Raw genomic sequence first — 7,500 nt, forward strand, 5'->3', positions numbered from 1 at the left:
GCGGCGAGCTAGGAGAATCGCTACCGCGCCGGGCGAAATGCTTAGCTTAGCGGTATTTCGTCTGCTGCTACGGTCTGAGTTAAAATTCCGCTGGGGTCAACTTTGCCTTTCATCCTTTCAGGGGTCGATTAAATAAGAACCAGTTGCGCACTGAGGTCGATGTAATTAACTAATCCCTTCCTCCAAATTAGAAGGCCTTGTGCTTCAGGCAGAAACTATTATTATTATTATTATTATTATTATTATTATTATTCAGTAGTTTTATTTTTATAACGTGCTTTCACTTCACTACCGAGCGCAGCTCTGTGTGCCTTGGGAATGTGCTGTGGTTTGTTGTGATACTCTTATGGTTACTGTATTGAAAGTGTTTTGTTATTATTATTATTATTATTATTATTATTATTATTATTATTAGTAGTAGTAGTAGTAGTAGTAGTAGTAGTAGTAGTAGCAGCAGCAGTAGTATTCGGCAGAGATGGTGCTATTTCTAGCACATCAAGAGACGGTTCAGTGATTTTCGGCGCTCTCTCTCTCTCTTCAGCCGTATTTGATTTTATTGTTGTTTTTTTTTTTTAAACCAGCAATAAGACCTTGAATAATAGAGACAGTATTGCCATGTGTAGAAAAGACTTTGATAACAGCTTTGTTTAATGAAAGCTAATCAAGTGGTAGAACCAAGAGGAGAACGACGGATACAGCAAATAACTATTCAGTTTTCGAGCTCAGTCAGAGTTCAAACATTGCTTATCGTCGCTGTCGAAATAGCTGAGGCGACGGAAAATTGCTCACGATACTTTCTCCGATTCTTTACATCCTGAGTTCAAATCACACCGACGTCGACTGTGGGAAGTATCAGCTGAGTCCCCTAAATTTACAGCAGTTATGCCAAAATTTTAAACCAGTGCTATGGTCATCGTTGTTGTTGTTGTTATTAAAATTATTTTAACTACTACAACACCACTACTACTGCTACTACTACCACTACTTTTTGACCGCTGTATAACCCCCATCAATGAAGAGAAATTTGGGCTAGCCGATAACATCGAATCCTGAAAATTCATATCACAGCTGTAGGTAAAAGGAGTCGGCTGTGACAGGATTTGAACCCGGAGCATAAACGGCCACGACAAAGTATTTTGTAGATCCAAAAGCATCAAGTTACTGATTTAGTCCACAATATTATTAACGAAATAGATAAGATATTCGTCATTGGTAGTAGTAGTAGTAGTAGTAGTAGTAGTAGTAGTAGTAGTAGTAGTAGTAGTAGTAGTAGTAGTAGTAGTAGTAGTAGTAGTAGCAGCAGCAGCAGCAGCAGCAGCAGTAGTAGTAGTAGTAGTAGTAGTAGTAGTAGTAGTGATAAGAGGAGGAGGTGAGGGAGTTGATGGCAGCCGTCATCGTGGAGTGGTAGTGAGGCGGTGGTGGTGGTGGTGGTGGTAGTGGTCCTGCTGCTTTTGTGGTGTAGGTTAGTATGTTCGGAGTTAAAGTTGTCGATGAGGCATAGTTTTGTACTATATATATATATATATATATATATATATATATATATATATATATATGTACACATATATACACACATATATATATACACGCACACACACATACATATATATACATGAATTTCATTGTTTCTATGTATGTGGATGTGTGTGTACGTGTGGGAATATGTATATATATATATATATATATATTATCTATCTATCTATCTATCTACCTATATATATATACATACACACACACACACACACACACGCGCGCACATATATATATATATATATATATATATATATATATATATATATATATATATGCATATATGTGTGGAGTGTATGTGCATGTGGGGGCTTGTGTGGGTGCGCGCGTGTGTATGTGTATAAAAACAGTGAGAAAGCGAGTAAGACTGGTTCCTGCATTTTCAGTTTCTGCCGATCTACAGTATGTATTACTACATTTATCGATCTATCTAATTTTCTACCTATTACTCCCTATCCTATGTATCGATTTACAAATCTCCCCTTTCGCAAAGTAAGCTTTCATCAATACATGAATACACACACATACACACACAAACACACATAAAGTCACACACACACACACACACACACATGCAGACACACACGCACTACTCACATGCACTGTAATGTACTCTTGTCTGTGTGCGTGTGTGTGTGTGTGTGACTTTATGTGTGTTTGTGTATTTGCATAGTAGTCTAACTCAATGTTTGTGTGCATGTCAAAGTATAACTCTATATATTAATCTATATATTAATGACAGAAACATTTATGGATATACTATTTCATGCCTGCTTGTTAGAAAGAGTAAATATCTCTGATGCGCTATAATTATGTTTTTTTCTTCTAATTTATTTTTTGTTGTTGCTAGTATTGTTTTGATTTGCCTTGTAGGTTTGTGGAAATTTTACCGGTGAGTTAGTTAAATTATAAGGTACTAAAAGAGAATGACTCTCCCCAGACACAACGGAATATACGTACAAACGCCGGTGTTAAAGCTGATGACGTAGAATGTTCTCTATGTGGCTTGTGTGTTTTCTCGTCTACGTTTGTTTGCAATGTCCTGTACCCAAATATGCACCTAAACATACAGGTGGATGTCGGTATGCACATACCTGTACGTATATGTTTTTTCTACTAAAGGCACAAGCCCGGAAATTTGTGGGGAGAGGACTAGTCGATTAAATCGACCCCAGTGTTTCACTGGTACTTAATATATCGATATTTTATTCGTAAAATATACAAATGAATAAAGAAGGCTATCAGAATACCACTTGCTAGAAAGAGGAGTTAACACTTCAAAACCATACATTTCTCACTTCTAATAAATACACACAGTGAATGCAACGAATATAATAAGATAGGCATACCTTGTATAAACAACAAAGCAAGAAACAGATTTCTTAGTGTCAATTGATTTCACCTTTTTGTGCGTTTGCATTCAAGGATCTTGAGCTTGGCTACCGATCCTTGAATACGAAAGTAAAAAGGTGAAATCACTTGATACCGAGATATCTGTATCCTGCTTTGTAGTTTATACAAGTTAAGCCTATTCTATTATATACATTGCAATCACCGCGCATATTTATTAATATCGAAAACTTTGTTTTGGCGTGTTAATTCCTCTTTGTAGCAAGTGGTATTCTGATACCCTATATACCCGATACACACACACACACACACACACAAAAATACACACACATAGTTATTTGGCATGTTTATGACAGGTGACGACAGTTTCCATCCCAGACATTCATCCACATCCACCTCCCACGCATTCTTTCTCATGGGAGCGATACAACATAGGTGGATCCTGTGGCACTGAAAGTACTGAAAGTCTTCCGCAAATGATCCGCAAGGGGTGTGGGGTGATGACGACGTCTTTTCCTCTCTTCATGCATTTTCCTGCGTACGGTTTCACAGTGCTCTATTTCAGCGTCACACACAGAACTCCCTGCCTTCTGGTTAACAGCTAGAGGCTCCGACTGATTGGGAAGGACACTCCACAAAAACGAGAGATTACTTGATATGACCATGAAAACAAAGTTTTGGGTGTCTTTGAGGCTTTCTTCTTGGCTTGAACACGTTGAAGATGATGTGGAAACCGGTTACCCGGCATTGGAATTACATGGTCACTCTAGCGGCAGAGACGGTGAAGTATGCAGGTATCAGCGCTGTAGATCCCAACCCTCAAGAGGTCTTCAGTATGAGGCACCTTGTACTTTCACGTCAGACTGAAGATATTTTGGAGTGACATGCTATGAAACTCTTCTAGCTGATTTATCTAGCGCCGATACACTAGCACTCAGACTCATACCGGAGGGTGGGTATGAAGACAGCTCAATAAACGGACATTTTTGTACATGTTTTAAGGTTCATGTTCTTAGAGATTTGTTTGCTGAGTCTCCCGAAAGATATAGAGGCCAAGTTGCTCCGACGGAGTATCTCCTCGTCAGTGAGAATAGTTTCAGTGATGGCGTTTCGAAGATAGCATAATGAGTTCACCTGCAGTAGAGGAAGGTCATCAATAACGATGGACTGAGAGGGAGGTTAGTACAGGTAGGCTGATTGGAAAACTTTAGTTTCATTTGATTCTTTTGAAGGCCGAGCCCAGAATAGGCACTATTCATTGAGATCAACGTGTGTTGAAAAGAGGTTGGTGTTTGAGATGGTGTAGACGAATCGCTAGCATACTGAATCTACTACACTGTTGTTGAAAGCATTTTTTGTGTGACTTTCAGACGGCGAGTGTTAAAGATGCTGCCATCATAGCAGTACGTGATATGAATTCCGTCTTCTTCAGTGAAATGTCTCCTGGAAAGAGGGGTTACCGTCACTATGTATATGATAAATAGTACAGAGACAAGGACGCATCCTTGTTTTATCTCCACCTGGACATGAAATGTTTCCGAGGCTTCATGACTGCGTATCACTCTCACCGGCATACCAACATGAAACTTCTGCACGATTGAGAGAAACGTTGATGGACAGCCTAACATCTGAAGCAGATACCACAACAGGAAAGTAGGTTGACATTGTCAAACGCTTTTGTTAGATCTTTGAAGGAGTAGCATATGTCTCTCCACTGTTCACGACGCTTTTCAAAGAGAAGACGGGCCACAAGTATCTCACAAGTATTTCTTTCTGGTCGAAATCCATACTGGGACTCAAGCATAACCAGGTTGATTGCATGAAATAATAGATATTCGGAGGAGAAAACATAAAAGGATCTTGCCGGCGTTAGACAGAAGATAAATCCTTTTGCTGCTGCAGCACTCTGCATGGTCTCCCTTGGGCTTGTAGACTGTGACAAGTTTAGAGTGTGTCCATCTGACAGGTATAGTTTCTGCCAAAAGAAAAGACGAGACCACAGGTGGATTTCATCAAGTGTTGTGGGTTGTTAAGTTATCTCATGTATGGAAAATCTGAAATTTCTTAAAGTGCCATAGAGTCCGTGGGGTTGCCGCAATTTAGAAGTTCTTGCAACTGTTCGAACAAATTATGAAGTATCGTAGTATTCTCTTTCAATAAGGTACCACTGGAGTAGCCTTCTTTACGTGTAGGCCGAAGAGATTCTCTTAATCGAGTCGTGGAATGCATATGCTTCGTTCTCGTTTGCAAAATGTTGACTTTCGAAGGCACCAATTGTTTTGAGCATTACTGATAACACGTTGTATGGTGGTACGAGCATCCTGCCACTTTGATGTAGTGCTCCAGATCCCGGCATCGTGGAGTTTGAGTGCAGGTAGTCGTTGATGTCATCTTGGATGAAGTGGCAAGATTTGGATCGAGGATGGGAAAATTTGCATCTGCAAAACTGTGATGGTAATGACCATTCCATGTTGAGAGCAGATAGCTGGAAAACGAAGCCCATAGACTGTTCATTTCCCCAACACCGTGATGACCAATCACACCGTGGCAGGTGAGAAGACTTTGACTTTTGGCATTGAAATCTCCAAGCAGAATGAGCTTATCAGACTTGGGCATTCTTCGGATGACGTTGTCCAGGAACATGTAGAACATATCCTTAGATTTTTCAGAAAAGTCCAAGGTTGGCGCAACAGCACTGATAATGGTGGTGTATTTACCTTCAGAGAGAGCGAGTAAACAAGAGTGATGTGACGGTTACGCTGTCCGACAGGAGGTTCTACCATCATATTTTCAACGAAGGTCTTCATAGCGGTGGCCACTCCATAAGTTCGGTCCTCTCCATCGGAGACACCCCTACTGTGGAATGTGCATCCCTCGCCCTGTTCAATGAGAAAGTCCTTATGTCCATGTTGTAGGGGTTTAAGCTCCAATTCATCCAGGGAAATCCTTCGAGAGGTCCATTAGAGTTAGAAATATAAAGTAGAATTTTGACATTCCAGGAATCAATAAACAATTTTGAAAATTGTTGACTCCTTTAGAGGAATGACTCGTGAGGTGTTGTCTTCGACCGGATAGAACGAGGTAAACTGTGTTTGGGTTACCTTTTCTAGGTCGTGAGCCTGTTGTCTCTCGGTGCAGACCTCAGCGACCGTCTTACTCATGCCGCCATCGTGCGAGCTTCAAGCTAGAGGCTTCCAGCATCATCCATGTGGGCCTCCATCATCAGCTGCTAATTGCCGTTAAACTTATGAGTAGGAAAAGAAAAAGAGGAGGAGGAAAAGGAAAGACGAAGGCCAAGATAGTGCGAGGTCTGCGCAAAGATTCGTTTACAGCGATGAGAAGGGCGCACAATCGTGCAGAACACAACTTGATTTCTCCACAACAGGTCCAGTGACAAGGAGGAAATCCAGGAAAATTGGGGTCGGGGACAAGTTGTAACAAGCTGTGCGTCCACAGTATGTAGTTGAGCGCCTTTACAGCAAGCTCACTTGACTCTTTCATGATGTAGCTAATAGCAACAAAAGACAGGTTGCCACAGAATGTTGGATAGACGGAGACGCTGCGTAACCAGGGCAACCGCCAGATACTGCAACATACGTTGCTCCTGATTTGACGAAGGAAGGATATATATATGTGTGTGTGAGTGTGAGTGAGTGTGCGTGCACGTGTGTGTCTGTGCGTGCACGTGTGTGTATGTGTGTGCACCACGGAACAAAGTGGTCAACACTACATTTCTAACATTTCGGCTAAGGACTCTGTACTATTAAACTAAGTGACCCTTGCCTGACAGGGTATAAAGAAATAACCTGGAGTTTGAGACGTACAGAGTTCGATTCTCTGTACGGCTTACTGGTCACTTTTTTCGTCTTCAAATAGTATTTACCCGATGTATTAAGTTACTTTTACAACTATTCTGCGTTCTGGGATTTACATGTGTGTGTGTGCGCGCGCGTATGTATATGTGTGTGTGTGTATATATATATATATATATATATATATATATATATATATATATATATACGAGTGTGCGTGCGTGAGTGTGCATAAGCATGGGTCTGTGTTCTTACATGTCGCTGTGTTTTTATCTGTGCGTGTATTTATCTGACAATCTTCTATCTCCTTCTTTTCCTTCTCTTATTCGACTCGTCTGTATGTGTGTATGTGTATGTATATCTATGTGGCTGTGTGGGTGTGAGGGTGCGTGCGCATGTGTGTGTATAGGACACTAGAATGAAACTTGTAGTGTTTCCGAGGAATACACTAAATTCCAGATTATTTGTTTTACTTCAAGTATTTGAACGACTGCACGCACTATTTCATTAAAGACAAAATGCATAAATTCATATGAATCTCATGGTGCGTAACAATGCTTGAGCTATAGTCGTCTCGGAAGGTAAAGTCGCCTTTTAAACATCTTTCCATGCGGAACGGAACTGGGATGACGATATAACGATATGACCAGAGTGGCGTGTCTTAAAACTGGGTTGAAAGAACGCTAAAGTTGAAAGATAGAAGAGCAGCGGTGAGTGACTAATTTGCTTCGATATTCAATAGACACCTCCGTGTAAATGATCATATATCAGCTAGTTGATATATCTAATAATTGATTCATTGTAGAAT

General features: G+C 40.5%; 1 long non-coding RNA gene across 3 annotated transcripts in view; it reads left to right on the forward strand.

Annotated features, from left to right (window-relative positions):
• The window catches only part of LOC106877331 (uncharacterized), a 23,481-nt gene that overhangs the window by 11,560 nt on the left and 4,421 nt on the right, over positions 1-7,500 (forward strand). Inside the window, exon 1 of one of the 3 annotated variants that reach the window (XR_001410369.3) lies at positions 1,866-1,932. The exons of the other annotated variants lie outside the window; for them this stretch is intronic. This is a non-coding gene — a long non-coding RNA (uncharacterized LOC106877331). Of the gene's footprint in view, positions 1-1,865; positions 1,933-7,500 lie in introns of those variants that run through there. 3 annotated transcript variants of the gene reach the window in all.

The sequence above is a fragment of the Octopus bimaculoides genome, chromosome 3 (genome assembly GCF_046866305.1).
Source record: "Octopus bimaculoides isolate indiv1 chromosome 3, ASM4686630v1, whole genome shotgun sequence".
Lineage (NCBI taxonomy): Eukaryota > Metazoa > Mollusca > Cephalopoda > Octopoda > Octopodidae > Octopus > Octopus bimaculoides.